The sequence below is a fragment of the Gracilinanus agilis genome, chromosome 1 (genome assembly GCF_016433145.1).
Source record: "Gracilinanus agilis isolate LMUSP501 chromosome 1, AgileGrace, whole genome shotgun sequence".
Taxonomy (NCBI): domain Eukaryota; kingdom Metazoa; phylum Chordata; class Mammalia; order Didelphimorphia; family Didelphidae; genus Gracilinanus; species Gracilinanus agilis.
In genome coordinates, this window is record NC_058130.1 from 544,940,259 (window position 1) to 544,958,960 (window position 18,702).

At 37.1% G+C, this 18,702-nt stretch overlaps 1 protein-coding gene across 1 annotated transcript in view; it reads right to left on the reverse strand.

Annotated features, from left to right (window-relative positions):
* Nucleotides 1-18,459, reverse strand: part of YES1 (YES proto-oncogene 1, Src family tyrosine kinase) — a 101,297-nt gene extending 82,838 nt beyond the window's left edge. Inside the window, exon 1 of the mRNA XM_044666707.1 lies at nucleotides 18,335-18,459. The gene's annotated coding sequence lies outside the window, so the exon portion shown is untranslated. The remainder of the gene's footprint in view (nucleotides 1-18,334) is intronic.
* Between the last annotated feature and the right edge of the window lie 243 nt (nucleotides 18,460-18,702).

Here is an 18,702-nt window from a genome sequence, read left to right on the forward strand (position 1 = left end):
CCAACATAGAGTAGGTGCTATATGCATATTTCCTTCCTTTTACTGGAGAGTGGCAAGGAGAAGAGAAAGAGAAGAGGAGGAGAAAGAGTTGAAGGAGAGGGAAAATGGAAGAGGGGGTAAAAAAGAAAGGAGGAAAAGGAGAGAGACAAGATAGAGGAGAGAGAAGACCCAACTATCAGTAAGGATAATGCCTACTAGTGTTAAGAAATTCCATCTACCTTTTAAAAAAAATCAACAGTTTTACATTTAGTAGTCTTGGAAAGTAGCCTGAAGAAATGTGAATTGTCCAGGGTTACACAACAGCATATTGTGTTTGACCTGAGGATAGAACCTTAACCTAGGTTATCCTCACTTCTGAAGTCAGTTCTCCATCCACTTCATCATTATCCTTGTCAATGAGGATTTACTATAATGTAATTTCAATCTGCAGCCAGAAAGCAGTGAAATCAAACAAGATTTCTGCTACCATAAATGAACAATTTCTTTAATAACTCAAGAAATCACTTTATATCTTTGTTCCATTTGTATTTAGTTTGGTTTCATAATTTTAAGCCCTGTTTAAAGCAGATATTATCAGAAGGAGAGAAAGCCTGGCTTAATAGAGAAAGCTACCCTCCAAGTCGGAAAAACTAGATTTGGATTCCAGTTTCCCAGGGCTCTTCTGTTCTCATTCTTGTTCTTATTCTTCCTTTGCCTCCAGACTAGACTCAGCATTGGATTGGCCCCATACTCTGTGCACACTTTTTTTTGCAAATAGGCTAGACAGCATGGCTCCCTTTGGTGTGGTACTAATCATTAAGGATGTAGTGTCAATTTGGGCACCTGAGCAAGCAAATGAAAAAACTGCCACTGAATCAAGGATTTGTGAGGTTCAGTTATCCTGGAAACTAGTTTTGCCTCTTGAACTTTGTCTAACTTAATATGTTCATGCCAACTGGTAGTTCAGTGGATGCATTAAGCCTGGAATCAGGAAGACCTGAATTCAAATCCAGTCTCAGTCACTTACTATATGTGACCCTATGCAAGTCACTTAAACTGCCTGTTTTCTCAACTGTAAAATGGGGTTAATAGCATATACCTCCAAGGATGTTGTAAGGATCAAATGAATTGTATCAAAATAACTGTAAAACACTTAGCACAATGCCTGTCTATAGTGTGCTACTTAAATCTTAGCTAGGTTTATTATTATTAATGCTTATTTCCTCGCCTCTTTTTGCCTCATTATTATGATGAAGTTTGAATTTTTTCAATTTATGGTAAAGGAATAAATGAATAGATATATTCTATAATAGATATATTCAGTCTATAAAAGGGAAGTCAAATCATTAGGATTTGATTAGAAGGATTAGAAGCCAATGAACCTGGTTAACAGCTTATAACAACTATTGGCAAAGTACCTAGAATGAAATTGAAGGCAGCAACAGGGTTTAGAGAAAAAAAGCATTTCATTTAGAATCAGAGGACCATTAAAAAAATATGGCTCTGCTAATTTTACCTGTATGACACTGGGCAGACTGCTTAACCTCAACGGGCCTCAATCTCATCTTTCAAACAAGAGGATTAAACTAGATAGACCTCTGAGGTTCCTTCTATATGATCACCACTTGAACCAGTAATTTAACTCAACAAACAACTATTAAATGTCTACTATCAGAAAAGCTCTGTGTTAGAGACAGTGAACAAAACAAAGAGCAATAAGAAAAGTTATTTGGCCTTCACAGAGTTTATAATCTAGTAGAATTTACTTAACAAGCCCAAATTTACCTCCACTCCACCACAACTATCTCCCCTCATTAGGCTATAACAGCTCCCAGAGGGCAAGGACTGTCTTTCTTATTTGTCCCAGGGTTTAGCACAGTGAAACATTTGTTGAATTGGAATAAACCTAAACTTTCTGAATTTCCCCAGTTCTGTCATAGGAGGTACCTAAAAGAATTCAGGAAATAAAGATTTCTTGAATTAAATTTATTCAGAATTTGTTTCCTGGGCAAGTTGAAATATCTTGTTCTGATAAAAATAAAAACTGATCACATTTATGTAGATTAGTAATGCCAAACTCAAATGGAAACCAGGTCACTAAAGTGTACATAAGGTTCCTTGCATTCTGAACATTGACTTGGAAAAAGAACATATTAGCATTATCTATGCTCTAATATATTTTTATTGTTAAATATTTCCCAATTATATTTTAATCTGGCTTAGGCCCACTGAATGAGTTTGATACCCCTGATAAAAAACAATTATGGTTTACAAAGCACGTCTCTAAAAAGTAAATAATTTATGAAACCCATACTACATGCTAGGTAATGTGCACAGGGGATATAAAAGAAAAAAATATAGTCCTAGCCCTCAAGGAATTTACATTCAAATGGGAAAACAACATGTAAACAACTTGGTAGATGTAAATTATGTAGAGGAAATAAAAGGCACTTTAAAAAGAGAAGGCATTAATAGCTCGGGGAAGAGGGAAAGGCTGAGCCTGAAAGGAAGTCTAGAAAACTAATAGGAGGATGTGAGGATCAGCAGAGCATTCAAGTAATGGGAGGCAGCTAGTACAAAGGCACAGAGACGGGATATGGATTATAGGCCAGTATTGCTGGAATGCAGAATGCATGGAGGAGAGAAAAGTGCAAGACTGCAAAGGTAGGGAAAGGGTCAAGTTATGAAGAACTTTATACCAAATAGAGAGCATTTTCTATTTGATCCTGGAGGCAAGAGTGAAACACTGGAGGTCACTAAATGACATGGTCAAAGCAACACTTTAGAAAAATTATCTTGGCAGTTGTATAGAGGATGGAAGGCAATGGAGAAAAAACTGAGGCAAGAAGACCAACCTGAAAATGACAGATGATGAGAGCCTGAACTAGTGTTGTGGCTGATACATGTAAAAGAAATGTTATAAAGGTAGAAGAGACAAGATTTGGCAATGAATTGGGTGTGTAAGATTAGGATGACGAGTAAGGAGGACAGCTAGGTTATGAGCCTAGGTGAGAAAAGAAAAATAGGGAAGTTGGGAAGAGGGAAAGGTTTGGGGAAAAAGAATGAGTTCTGTTTTGGATATGCAAAGTCTAAGATGCCTATGAAACATCCAATTTGAATATTCTAAAGGCAGTTGTGAGCCTCAGGAGAACAGGGCTGCAGAGCTAGATCTGGAAAATAATACTTAAACCCATGGGAGATGTGGAGACCAACAAATAAGACCATACGTAGAAAGAGAAGGCCCAGAATAGACCCTTAAGAGATATCCATGGTCAGGGAAAGTGACATAGATGAATAATCAGGAAAGGAGACCGAAGATGAGTGGTCAGACAGACAAGAATGTGGAGAGAACCAGGAGAGTAAATTCTGTATATTTCACTAAAATGTATAGAGTTGAGACCCAGGAAGAGGCAATCAACAATGTCTAATGCTGCTGAGACAGAGAAAAAGCTACTAGAATGGGCAAATTTCAGTTGGATGGGGTCAGAAGTCAGATGGAAGACATTTCAGAAGAAAGGAAAATCTGGCCTCAGACACTTCCTAGCTGTGTGACCTTGGGCAAGTCATTTAACACCCCATTGCCTAGTCCTTATCACTCTTTTGCCTTAGAACCAATACATAGTATTGATTCTAAGATGGAAGGTAAGGGTTTTTTTAAAAAAAGGAAGGAAGCGGATGATGAGTAGCAGGATTTTCAAAGGAGTTACCCAGGAAGGGGAAAAGAGAAAGATGATAGCTACTAGGGATTGAGGGATTTTTCAGACTAGGGAAGGGAAAAGTGTTTGTAGGCAGTAGAGAAGGAGCCAGGAGATTGGGAGATAATGATAGAGAGATAATGATAATGGGGACTATCTGCTGGAGAAGAGTAAAGAATGGGATCAATGGTGCATGAAGTGAAGCTGGCTTTGTCAAGAAGAAAAATTACGTCTTGGGCACCAGAATAAAGATGGCAGTGACAAAAGAAGCCTGAATGATATGAAATGAAGAAAGGAGAAGAGAGAGATATGTAAATGGCCAAAAATTTTTTTGGTTTAAGTATGAGACAAGGTTGTCCACTGAAAAGATAGAGGCCCTTATGAAAAAGCTGCTTTTATTTTATACACAATTCTCATAAACTTTGTGACTTCCTAGCTCTCATGAGATTAAAAGTAGAGTATAAAAAAAGTTCAGGGAGGATAAAAATGATTGCTTGAGGCAGACACTCAAACAAAAATGTATGAAATAACATAATGAAAAACAAATCCAAGAACTAAAAAAGCTTGGAGCCCAGGAACATTTGGTATAAGAGTAGTTTCAACAATTTCATAGCTCTTGGTATCCATCATTCCTGTGTAGTCCATTACTGATTCACAATGCTTCTGAAAATTAATCAAGAAAAGGGATTTTAAAGTATTTTGCTTAAAAATGTTCAAAATAACTGTTGGCACTCAACTATTGTTTCTGGAAAACGCATATAAAAATTCCAACATTTGTCAGGGAATATGTTTGTCGATCAAACATTTACTAAGTGTCTCCTACATGTTAGACACTATGGCAGATGTTGAAGATACCAAGAAATGTAAAAGATGAGTCTCTGTTCTCAAAGAGCTTACAGTCCAATGAGGGAGACAACATGTAAACTATGTACAGACAAGATACATACAAGAGAAATTGGAAATAACAGAAGGAAGGTACTAGGAATTCAAGAAGGTTTCTAGAAAAGGCTTCTAGAAAGAGGGTGGGATTGGCCGAGACTTGAAGTCAGGGAAGCCAAGACGTAAAGAGTGAGAACATTCCAGGCAATGGGGATAGCTAAAGAAAATGCTCATAGTCAGGAGATAAGAGTATCTAATAGAGGAACAGCAAAAAGACCAGTGTCACTAGATGGCAAAGTGAGTAGGGACAAGCAAAGCACATGAAAACTGGAAACGGTTAGGTTATGGAGGGCTTTATGAGAATTTACTGTGTGTATGTTCTCTGGGGCTTTATGCATTTTACAAAAGATGCTATGATATATTGCATATTATGTAGAAAGATTAGGATATATTCAGAAAAAAAGCTGAAGAATGTCCAGAGAAAGACAAACATTAACAGCCAAGAATCTTAAACATCAGAAGATTAGTTGGAGGAATAGTATTTATTTTTTAAACCCTTACGTTCTGTCTTGGAATCAATACTGTGTATTAGTTTTAAGGAAGAAGAGTGGTAAGGACTAGGCAATGGGGGTCAAGTTACTTGCCCACGGTCATACAGCTAGAAGTATCTGGGGCCAGACTTGAACCTAGGACCAGGACCTTCTGTTTCTAGGGATGGCTTTCAATCCACTAAGCCATCCAGCTGCCCCTGGAGGAAAAGTATTTAACTTAAAGAACAGAAGATTCAGAAAGAACATCTCTGAGAATTTGAAGGGCTGTTGTAGAGAGGAAAGATCAGATTTGTTCTATTTGGCCCTAAAGAAGGTGATGGGTTTCCCCTTCTTGGAGGTATTCAAGAAGGCTCTAGATGGAGATTTCTTTCATTAATGAGTTAGGCTAGAAATGTCACTATGATTCCCTTCCAATCTGTGATTGGTGATTTTGTCTTATACTCTACAGATTTACTGATGTCTTTTGAGAGCCTGGAGATGAGTTGGGTTCACAAATACAATGACAATGAAGCATGCTTTAATAGCGACTACAATAGCTATTAAATACAAAGTTCAAATACAAGCCTGACAATGTGCCTATTGCAAGAGTAACAAATTAAGGGGCTTCTCCCCAAAGGATTGGCCACCAGATGACCAATTTCTGGGGAGAAGGGGCCTACAAAAACTCATGTAACCAACTAGTAAGGCTTGAAAAAGGCATAATCTGCATTGGTAGTGTGAGCATCAACGCAAAATTGAAAATCTTTTGAAATATTAAACAAATATTAGAGCAGCCAAGTGGCTCATTGGATTAAGAGCCAGGACTAGAGATAGGTCTTTGGTTCAAATCTGGCCTCAGAAACTTCCTAGCTGTGTGACCCTGGGCAAGTCACTTGACCCCCATTGCCTACCCTTACCATTCTTCTGCCTTGGAACCAATGCACAGTATTGATTCTAAGATGGAAGGTAAGCGTTTGGAAAAAAAAGTTGCAATAGGACCTCTGTATAATGCCTTAGTCAGACCTCATATGAAGAACTGTACTCAACTTAGTCTGCAAAAGACTCAGAAAGTGCTGATAGTTTTATTCTAGTATTTAAAGAACTGCCTCGTGAAAGATAGAAAAAATGTTTAACAATTAAATCTATCAAAAAATACTTTGGAAAAGCAGTAGATATTCACTCACTGGAAGTTCAATCAGATCCAATTTAGTTGAAATTCATACTGAGCATGACTTGGACCAAATGGTTGTTCCAATTCTTAAATTCTATGGTTTTGAAACTATCATTCACAGATATATTTTAAATACTTCCTGTTTGGAATCTTTTTCTTCCTCATATGTATCTTCTGACCTCCCTGGTTTCCTTCAAGTCCTACTTAAAAGCCCACTTTCTACAAGATTTTACCAATCCTGTTAATGCTAGTGCCTTCTTACTATTGGTTATTTCCAAGATATCTCATTTATTACCTGTTTATATGTAAATGTTTTCATGTGGTCTTCTCCATTAGAATGAGAGCTCATTGAGAAAAGGGACTGCTGCTTGCTTTTATGTGTGCAATTGTTTTGTTCCATTTCCTTTTTTTGTACTGCCAGTGTTTAACAGTGTCTGGTACATTGCAATTGCTTAATAAATATTTAATGGCTTCTAGTTCAAAATGTGACTATATTAAAGAGGAGTTGTGTTAAATAATCTGGAAGGTACAGGTTAAAAAAAAGAATATCTACTGTAGCTTATACTTATTTTATTGCTTTTGTCAACAATGGTCAAGTTATAATCATGAAGTCTAATTTATTTTACTGAGCATCTTTCCATGCATGTATAGGCACTATAGGACACACAGGAGCACTCAGCACAGTACTAGGTACATAGTAAGCAGGAAATAAACATTAGCAGATTCCATATCCAAAAGGGATATTGTTATAATTATTGGAAGTCTCTTGATATGTTTGAGATTGTAAATTGATGTTCAGAGAGAATAAGATGACCCTTCTCCCTTATAACAGTTGCCCAGGCAGGATCCTTCAGGTCTAAGAAGTATATCCCTTCAGGACCCACCTGGGGTTAATTGATATATTGATTTGGGCTCTTTAGCTAGGATAACGCCTTATATTCTGACTGCGATTTCTCCCTTCCCAAAACAAGTTTGGCACTGCTTTAGGAAAGTACTTTAAAATTTATATTAACAAGAAGGATAAGGGTAAAGGTTGCTACTGGTTGTACTGGTTGCTAATGAAATCTCAACTGCTGGCAGATGAAGAATCAATGTAGCTTCCCTCTGGTTCAGCCTGGCCAGGACTAAACCAGAGTAGGTAAACTATTGGAATATCTTTGACTTCTTCTTCAATAGATCTTCAGCCTTACAGTTGAGTTATTTCCACCCTTTTCCACCCCCTTCGTCTCTTGCCCACTTCCCGGATCCCTCCCCGGCCCTGGGAAACCTAGATATCTAGATGATGTAATTCCTAATATCTAGGGGCAGTAGACACCAAGGCGATGGTCAGGTACAGGTTGGCACGGTATCTCAAGTACAGGAAGAGTTTGCAGAGAGAGATGTTAGCACACTCTCACTCCAAGACCAGGATCCACCGATCTCCAGCCTCAGCACAGGTCAAAAGACCCAGAACCCTTTCAGGATTCTCAACTGCCCCTCCTCCTGCCTCTCGCATGACTCCCTGGGAACATTCCATCCAACTGACTTATTTGTCAATCAAAAGTGATCTTCAAGCTCCCAGAGATTCAATATAACAACATGCTCTCTTAGAGAAATATCTGTAAATCCAACAACATGAGATTTTGAAGGACAGAGATTGGTCTTGATTTCAGGGCTCAAAGTTTTGAAACTCTATTGCTATATGGAGATCAGCACTTTCTCTGCAATTTATAATCTTAGTGAGTCTTCTAGAACACTGAAAGGTTAAATAACTTGTCCAGAATCACACAGCCAGTATGGGATAGAGATTGCACTTGGCCTAGGTCTTTCTGGCTTTGAAACAGGTTCTTTTTCCCCCCCACTACTCCACACTGCCATGATTATTTTTTCAGTTATTTTCAAATATTTGCCAATAAACATTCAAAGAAAAGATACTGCTCTTGCAAAAGCTTGGTCAACTTTTTATGCATCTTTAGGTTCACTGTGTCTACAAATATACAGCTGCTTAAAACATTTGGATTTGGAGGGAGGTTGAATGGGCAATCCTTTATGATGATAGTTAATTACTGAAGTGATGGGGGCAAACTTCTGGAGAAGAACCATGATCTTTGTAAAATGAAGCCAAATAAAGCATTTTCTAATATCTGTGGGCAATCTTACATAAAAGGATCTGTGGCCATCTTAGTGGTATATAGAAATACATATTCATTTGACAATATTTGTAAACTAGGAGTCCTCTTTCCCTCCCCTCCTAGAATAATTTGCAGTATAGAAATGCTGCCATATGCTAAAGGAGATTTTTCACCATTTTGCTAAGGGAGAAAAAAAGAAAATAGCTTTAATTTTAAATAAACATTAGACAACCACATATATAAATTTTATAATGACATTCCCTCAGAATTAAATGTCAACAAATTCATTCATTTTTGAACTTAAGTTTTAGCTGATCTTTTTATTTTTATATCACACTTTCCATTGTACCTTTACAAACTCCACTCCTTCACAGAGAGCCATTCCTTATTTAAAAGAATTTTTAAAAGATATAATAAGGAGCCAGCTAAGCAAAACTACATAGTAAAAAAAACTTAACATCATAGGCAATGTTCCAAGCCCATCATTCTACCCCTTTGCAAAGAAAGAGGAGAGAGGTGCACCTTCTCAAATCTCTTCAATGTGACTATCCTTTTTTTTTTTTTTTTTTTTTTTTACCCTTGTACTTCGGTATATTGTCTCATAGGTGGAAGATTGGTAAGGGTGGGCAATGGGGGTCAAGTGACTTACCCAGGGTCACACAGCTGGGAAGTGGCTGAGGCCGGGTTTGAACCTAGGACCTCCTGTCTCTAGGCCTGACTCTCACTCCACTGAGCTACCCAGCCGCCCCCCCCCCCCCACTATACTTTTAAAGTATATTTTCAAAGCATCAATGTGATTCTTTCAATTTGCATTGTTAGTCATTAAGTAGTTTCCCTGACTGTACTTACTTAGAATTTCATCATTTTATATTAAAGTTAGCATGTGTCTCTGTATTTTTCATAATTCATCATTTCTTACAGAATAGTACCCCATTTCATTCATGTTCCACAATTTGTTTAGCAATTCCATAACTGATGGGCAATTGGCTTTGTTTCCAATCCTTTGCTACTACAAAATGTTTTGATATGTAAGGATTGGATATATAAGATATTTCTAGCGTTATTATATAAGCATAGCAATGGAATATCTGTGTCAATGGAATGGATATTTTAGTTATTTCTTTCCCTAATTCTAAGCTGCTTTTTAGAATGGATGAACCAATTCACAGCTCTACCAACCATCTAGCAGATTTTCCATTATAATACATAATCTATAAACCTGCCAAAATGTTTATTAACCTACAGAATTTAGATCAGCTCCCACCAAAATATATCAAATGATAACCTATTTGCCTAAAAAAGTCAATTCTATGCATCAAAGTTCTTAGTTATAATTTTAACTCATCTGATACCTAATTTTCAGATTTGATAACATCTTGCTTACTTTCTTACTACTTTGGAAAGAATCTGAAATTTCTGAAGGTCTCCTCATACCATTTATTAGTGTGCTTTAGGAAAAAAAAAATTGATATGCGAAGCCATAGGATTTCAAAGTTGGAAGGTATTTTTGAACATCTTCACAAAGTGAGGTCAGATGAAGGCAGACACAAAACTGAACCCAAATGCCACCTCTATTCACATCATATTGCCTTTTTCCCTACTTTTAAATATTTTCATTTATGCTAAATTATAAAGGGAAAACAAAAAAAAAACTTGTGTTTCTCTTCAAAAATAACATGCCTTGGGGGCAGCTGGATGGCTCAGTGGATTGAGAGTTAGGCCTAGAGGGGGAGATCCTGGGTTCAAATTTGGCCTCAAAACACTTCCTAGTTGTGTGACCCTGGTCAAGTCACTCTCCCCCCAATCCTCACCCCCAGCCTAGCCCTTACCACTCTTCTCCCTTGGAACCAATATACAGTATTGATTCTAAGATAGAAGGTAAGGGTTTTAAAAAGTCAGAAGTCAATAATATGGAACCATTTATAAGAATCTACTTTCAAAGTAAAAGCTTCTATCATATCCTTAGCCAATAAAATTTTCTAATGTATAAGTTGAAGAAAGCAATGCTAGATTTAAAAAAAAAAAACTGGTTTCAATAAGGTAGCTTTAAAAGAACAGACAACTAATCTTATTCTAGATTTCAGTCATCAATCCTTTCTTCCAGTTCTTCCTGTCTTTTCTAGTTCCATCTACTCCCCTTTAATCCTCATTAAGAAAATTTAAAAAGCTTCCTTTCCTTCCCCTAAAAAATATTTTTTTAAAAAAAGGGTATAGGCTTATCTTTATTAATATACTGACAGATTTTTACACTACCAAATAAAGGTCATACTTCAATATTTTAAGTTTCCTTTATAGGGGAAACAGAGAAGGGGCAGAAGTAAGTCTGAGTAAAGACTAACCACACTGATTTTTTTAAGGTTAGATTTCTATATACCAATAACATGGTTGTTAGATTCAAAACTCTCAAAAATGTCTGAATATATTTTGCAAACTCATTCTAAATCAAAGAATTTAGCTTTTATAGCAAACCTAGGCTATTAATATGCTTCGACTTTAGCCAATAAAACAATATTTGTCTAGTCTCTTAAAATTTAGATATATCAGACTTGGCCTGAAAAATTACATGAAAAGAAAGTTTTAAATCATGAAAAGGCAAATGGATCCCTACATAAAACATGTCTGTGGCATCAATATCAATATATTATATTTATGTCAATGTACACTAAAGTTGGAAGATCTTTTAAAACCAACACTGACTATGCCTATGTGATGTTCTCATCTGTGTACCTTCCTTCCTTTCAGCTCTTACCAGATTAAATATTGTCCCCTTTCAACATTGTACCAGCCCAGCTCTAGTCCCAAGTTCTCACTCCACCTAGTCCCAAAGACAGATTTAGTCAAAAGGACTATATAGTCTGGTCAATTATAGCAGGAAAAAGTTTAAGGAGAAAGACAGATTGAGTTAATGCTGAGGTTGACTTAGGATATTCACACATAGTAAGGATTCTACACTTATAATATTAATAGCAGTATCATCTCAAAAGTATCAGTTTTCCAATGGCATCTTTTAGTCTGGAGCTGACCATATGGTTGGCACCATTCCATAAAGAGATGATGACCATCCTCTCCACTCTCCAGTTTAACTGAACAGTATTTAAGAAATACCTGCAACATAGATTTCGCATAAGTATTTTCAGTGCCTAGCATAAGAATGCAAAACAAAAACTAAATATTGTCCCTACAGTCTACTAGACAAATTATTATATTTTGGGGTATTTAAATTATACATTTTTTTTCTCTTTTGACAATGCTACAAAATGTAATATAATGTATGCTTTCACAATTATGAACTTTTGCAAAAGATACTACTACTATCCTTCCATTATTTTTAAGAAATTAGTAGTATTCTTTTTTTCTTTACCTCTAAGACTTTGAGACAAAAGGGAAAGCCTATGGTTAGAGTTTGAACATTTGGACACAGAAGGGGAGCTGGGATGGGAGCAAGCACTGGAATTTACAACAGGATGGGAAATGGAACTGTATCTCTTGGAGACTTCCACTTCTTGGCTGTGGTTAGGAAAATCTTAAGGTGTTGGCTACTAGAGTTCTGTCATCTATAAACTTTGCAGTCCATATAGCAATGGCAGCACTTCAAATGATTTTTTTTGTTCAGATACTACAACAGCAAAAATTTGCAAGCATACACATGAGCTGTTCATTTATTTATAAATGTTATACATGTACTAATGTACTAATATATCATGCACATTATGAAATGTATACAAAATATTAACAAAGGGTGGGCTAAAAGTGAAATAATATTTAAAACATTTCATTAAGAGTATAAAAAACCTTTTTATTCTTACTAAAGTAGTAATGTTTTATGAATAAATATTTTAGTTATTTTTGTAATGATTATATTCTATGTGTGTATATATACATATATATATTAGCTGAGAGCAATATGATTGAATGCGTTTAATGATTTTTTAAATTTTGGTTTAACAGAGATTGAAAAGTCTGGTTCTATGATTGTCAGTTTAAGAAATGCATTCAATGATTCACTGGGATTATGAATCTAAAAACCATATCAATAAGTTTCAAAATGTATAGCTCAAAACTTAAAAAGTGCACCATTGGCTGTACTTACTAAACCAGATACTCATTTTTTTCAATTTTATCCAACAATTCTCAAAGGTTTGTTGTCACAATCTGGCTAGTATAATTACACCACCTTAGCTGAAGCCAATCAGTTGTAGTGCCTGCAAACTACAATTGGAAGATGTTGTATTTTTATTTTTAGCAAAATTTTACATTTCTGTACAGATTATAAAGCTCTTTTTACATTTTGGGAGGTGGGGAACAGGATTTGCTACTTCTATTTGGGGAGGGTTCTGGCTAAGGAACTTGCTTTCCTGGCAAATGGTATCATTTTTTGGCAAATCGTAGTCTTAGAGATTTGGCTGAGGCCCTGAGAGACTGGTTAAATGACTGGTACAGGGTCACATAGTGAGTATATGTCAGAGGAAGAACTTGAACTCAAACTGTGATTCAATGGGCAGTTGAACTGTGAAGACGAGAGTTTTTATTGGTGATGTTAAAAGGTTGGTGTTTAAATATTTTAAGGTTTTAAACTATTTTAGCTGATTTCCTGCTAGATTTGAAATTTTACTTCATTATTAGTATTACCCTCAATCCCATTTCTTTGCAAGAATTTTTTAAAGCCATTATCCATTTTTCAGTTAATTATGTTAAAATCTAATAACATAATCCATGAATTCCCTTAACTAGGCACATGTAAATTACAATATATCACTGGGCTGAAAGAGATTTAATAAAGGAGTGAAGGGGTCAGTGTCAACCTGTATATCAGGTTAGTAAAGCTTAAAATTTTTTTTAAGATAAAAATTCTAATGTGTGGGGGTTTTTTGTGCATGCATCCCACCCCATTCTAAAGTCCACTAGACTTCATGAAAGAAACCTAAAACTGCTCATTTCAGTAGGAGAGTGTTCCCAAAAGGGGAGAGAGAAAATAAATAAGTTACAGCTATAGATCTAACTTAAAGAATATATCTAACCAGAAAAGAATGAGGGGTTTGAGAAGGTGGTGGAGAGATGGGGGGGCGGGGGGGGGAGTATCAGGAATAGTCCATAAAGAGTAAAGTCAGTTAACCCTCAGAACTCAATTTACTTGTGACTCACATGTATCTTATAAGTGTCTATCTCATTCCTTAGCATGATTAAGGAATCACACCAGTTCTACACCCAACCTCAGGCCACGGTATATTGCCAGAAAGTCCATGGCTTCTGAAAATGTCTCTGATAAAGTTCTGATATCAAAGATATTTAGGAAATTGCTACAAATATATAAGAACAGGAGCCATTTCCAAAAAGATAAGTGGCCAAAGGAAACAAAGGCAATTCTCTAAAGAAAGTTAAGCAATTGCCCCAAATCATTAATAAGAGAAATGCAAATGAAGACCTTAAAGTCTACACCTCATACCCACAGGTTAGACAAAAATAACAAATGAAAAGCGAAATAGCTGCAAGAACAATGGAAAAAGATACACTGCTGGAGCTATGAATTGGTCTAATCATTCTGGAAAGTAATTTGGAAACCACACCAAAAAAGTGATTGCAATGCTTACAAATTTAATATACACTTTAAAAAACTTTATAAATCGTTTGGTTTCATGTGCAATTTTTTTGTTCTTTGTATATTGAAATGTTCATGTTGGTTAGGTTCATAATAAAAAAGAATTTTATTTAAAAAATATAATGCTTCTAAAGCAGCAACACTGGCATTGTAACCAATGATTTTTTTAGGCATAAAGAAGTTAAATCAATACTAGGCCCAAACAACTGGTTTCCTTTTCCTTTCTGCTACTTTTACAGCTTCTTTGGCTAAATCTTTCTCGGAGCTGTATTAGAAAGGTAGATATTGTCCCAGTCATCCAGCAGCTGCAGCTGAACTGAAGGCCCCCAATCCTAGAGCAGCTGAGGGAGAGAAAAGAAATATACAAAATATACTTTGAAATTGATACACATTGCAAAAATGACCTAGCCAAATTAACAGAAAGATGAAGACTTTTAAAAAACTTTTTTTTCTGAAAAGGAAAAAAATTTAGGGAAGGAGTGGAAGCATAGAATTACCCTCTGGTCTAAGTGCAGCCAAGCAGAGAGATAAGAGGCAAATGGCCCTATGGACAATGGAACCTACAGTTCAAACAACAATTTAGTTACAAGACTGAAATTATCATAATACTTCCTCCCTATTTGTAAATTCTGTAAATTCAAAATTTCAGAGTATACACAAATGAAGAATAATTGCAACACTGAAAAACATTTATTAAATATTCCATGGAAAAAAGAGCTGTGAGCCATACAAATGAAATTAAGTATATGTGGTTACTGTGCTAAGAAGGATAAAAGGAACATATACAATACATATGAGGGGGGAAAGAACCAGATATATGTTCAAACTAAGAATAGGCTAAAAATTTCAAGTGTGAATTAATAAGACATGAAATCAATAGTTATTTATGTAAATTTAATCAAATATACTAAATTAAAAATATTTACTTACATTTTCTATTGTGCAAGAAGTCACTAAAAAGCTAGTACCACAAACAGCACCTTCTTCACACACACAAAAAGATTTTAAATTCCTAAGACACGATCATTTGACAACTACACCACCTTTTCTTAATTCTCAGCATAAAAGGCTGGGTTGTGTGTGAATGTACTCAACATATATAATTCTCAGCATATATATAGCATGCACACATACACATACATACACACATGATCCAGCCTTTTTCACTGAGAAATAAGAAAAATATGTCAGATCCATATGTAGTATAAGTAAAATGAGGTAGTTTCCCATAGGCAGCTTTGTATACAATAACCAAATGCAATTTCCCCCCAACTTTTTAGAGTTAAAGCACTCTATAATTATGTTTGTTTTTGTGACACAACTCACTTTTCTAAAAATTAGTATATGGGACCCTTGTTGATATATACACAAACATTTTAAATTAGGGCTAAAGGGATTACATAATGGTTATACTTGCCTTTCATATAAAAACAGCTGTTAAAAGAGAAAAAAAATTCCTGGTGGACACTATTTAATTTTTTCAAATGACACCTCATACTACAAAAATGAAGGAAAACAAAATTTGAAGCTATATATTCATTATGGATTATTCATTCAAGTACCTACTATATATGTTCCATATAGGGTATCATGATGGCTACAACGAGGGAAACAAAAGTTGACAATAAAACAACATCACTGATTCTCGAATATATGTTGTACATGCATATGAACACTTATTTGCAGAAAACCAGTTAACCATTTAGGGCTGTCAGGTATCTTCTTGTGGGGGGCTGGGTACATAAGACAAAATTTTGAGAATTCGACAAGCATATGACAATTGTAATTTTCCAATGCTACTACTTACACTAGTTTAAAAGGAAACTGTTTCTCTCTGTCAGTGAAATAGCCTATTCTAAAAAGCTACTCCTTTCATGGCAAGAAGTGTACTAGATTTTGGAAACACAGGGCTTGGGATCAAATTCTGACTCTGCCCCTTATTACTAGGTTGACTTTGGGCAAGTCATATAAGCTTTCTGGGCCTCTGTTTTCTCATCTGTAAAATGGGATGTCAGAAGGTTGAACTGTTCAGCTTTAAGTCTAAAAGGGAGAATTCCACTTTAAAGAAAAATATTAGGTTTGAAAGACCTCCAATTTTATTTGCAAGTATCATATATATGTATGTGTATACACATAAGAAGGTCATTTTATTACAGAGAAATAGACCAACTTTTTGTTTCCTCACCACTAGGAGTACCAATATTTGAACAAATCACCCAAACAGATGCCACATTATGTTATATAATAAATCATGTACATTAATGAAATATTACTGCTTAAAAACTCCCAATTTTGAAAGAGTAAAACAACCAAGTCTTTTTTTAACATGGATTATGAATGCTTTACTCAAAACAGGTTAGAGTTAAATTATTTCAGCAGGAATCCTTTTAATGTTACAGATATAGGGAAGAATTAAGTGTATTACAGTACTCTGCTTTATAACTGACAAATTCCTTTCAATTTTACAACAGCATATACTTCACCCATAAGACAAATTCCACCTATCCCCCAAAAAAGAAGTCAAAGCTGTAATTTCATTTCAGGAATTGTCTGCTGTTGAGCAGAAAGGAGTCAATTTGTGGTTTATGAAGTCAGCAAAAACACTGTGCAAATTTAAAGCTATGTTATAACATTATGGTAATTTTGGCCAAAGATACACTTTTGTAATAAGTCAAACTTTTCTTCTACCTCCCCTCCACTCTCCCCCCCCCCCCATGAGCTAAAATTTCACAGGTTCAATCCAAAGAAGACCAAAAACTTTCTTCCAGGTTAATTTTGGTAAATTCACATTTGAATCCCTTTGAATTATTCATTCAAGCAGACAAAACCCCCAGGGAGATTTCTCTAATATTCAAAAATTAAAATCCAATAAAATTTAAAAAACATTTACTTTTCCTTAATCTTTAATGACAGGTGTCTGAACTTTCTTTACAAATGTGGTTTATTAATAAGAGAATTTTAGCATGGGAATGTTATATATGATCCAAGTAATATTCCTAATACTTAAAGCATCAATCCAAAGTAATTATCTTTTTTCCATTTTAGTGAATATCCATTTAAAGATGCCTGCAGTTTTATATGCACACATTTCACATTTTAATGACAATTTAACATTTCAATGCCTACAGAAATATAAATACTATTATCATAATGTACAACATGCCTGTCTGTGACTATTTTTATAAGTATTCATTCAATGAACATTAAATCCCTAATATATTCCATGAACTAGGATGTGCACAAGGTAATTGAGATAAATCATATTTGATCCAGTCCCTGCTCTCAAGTATTCGGCCAAAGCAATGCATATGGCACAAGTTCTTGGAATTACATTTATAGCTAAAGCTCTACCTTTTCATTACCTTAATTTATTAACTCAAAAGTAGTGTTCAGGTGCCTTTGGAGTGGGGGAGCATTAATATGCGTAAAAGATCATTCAACCAAGAACGAAGCTGTGCTGTATTCTGACCACCAATCAAAACAGCTAAAATATAAAAGGGTCAAAACTTAAAACCAAAAAAAAAACCATACACGATCTCTGAATATTGTCTTAAAACATCACTCGCACCTACCCCTAAACAACACATCCAAGTATACAATTAACAACAAAAAAACCCCCAAATATGACAAGTTTTCTACTGCCCATAGGTGCAGAGAATGTTAACTACTAACAGTAAATGAAGTGGACACAATATTGAGAAAACTGGTTCCCGAAAGACAGCCGCCAGCCCTCAGCCCAAAACAAAGGAAAACTTTTGCATGTTGAGGTTTTCAATCAACCCCAGCAATGGGAGAGGCTCGCTCCAAACCCAGCACAGTTGTCACCAGGCATCAGCCAACAGACAGGTCCCCCGACCAGGGGGCAAGACAGTCAGGAGCGCCGCTTCCCTCTTGGCCGCCCCGACTCGGCCGAGGAACCAAGGTGGGAAAGGAGCGCCTAGAAAACACCCTCCTCTGTCCGCCAGGTTGGCAGCACAGGGCACACGCAAAGGTTTAAGGGTTACACCGCTCCGATGGCATAAACTGCCGGAGACAAGCTCTCCGCCCCGACCCGGCGGGCGCCGGGGAGGGAGGGGGACCCGGTCTACCTGGAAGGAAGCGAGACACACCCGCTGGGGGAGGGGAGAGCGGCGGGGGAGAGGCCAGAGCGTAGCGCGGCCCCTCCCCCCCAGCCCGGACCGGGGAAGGGGCACTACTGGGAGAGAAGTTTCTCCTTAACTTCCCGACGCGGAGCCCGAAGCAAAGAGGGGGGCGCCGAGTGGGGGAAGGGGAAGGAGGCGGCCTCCGAGGGCTGCTGGGGCCTAGCGCTCTCGGGGCTCGGTTGCCTTCTCTCTTGGGGAGCTGGGGGGTGTGAGGCCCTACTGAGTCCTTACCTGCTCTTGTCCGCTCACATGAGTGGCGGCTGCGGTGGTGGCTACGGTTGGAAGATGAAGAGGAGAGGAAAGCTAGGTGGAGGCTAGAGCCGCGGGATCCGGACGGGCAGCGGGACCTCCCTCTCCCTCCGCCGCCCTCACCGCCTCCTCCACCTCCTCCGTGAGCGCCGGTCGGTGGCTGCAGCAACCAGACTCAGACTCCTTACTTCACGGAGGAGGGAATTCCCGGGCTCCCCCCACCCCTGGCCCTCACTCTCCACCTCCTCTCTCCTCCCCTTAGCCACCCGCCTTCTCCCTCGGCTCCGCCTCCTTTACTCTCTTCCCGCCCCTCCTTCTCCTCGGCTGTGGCGACTACCTGCGCGCGGGGG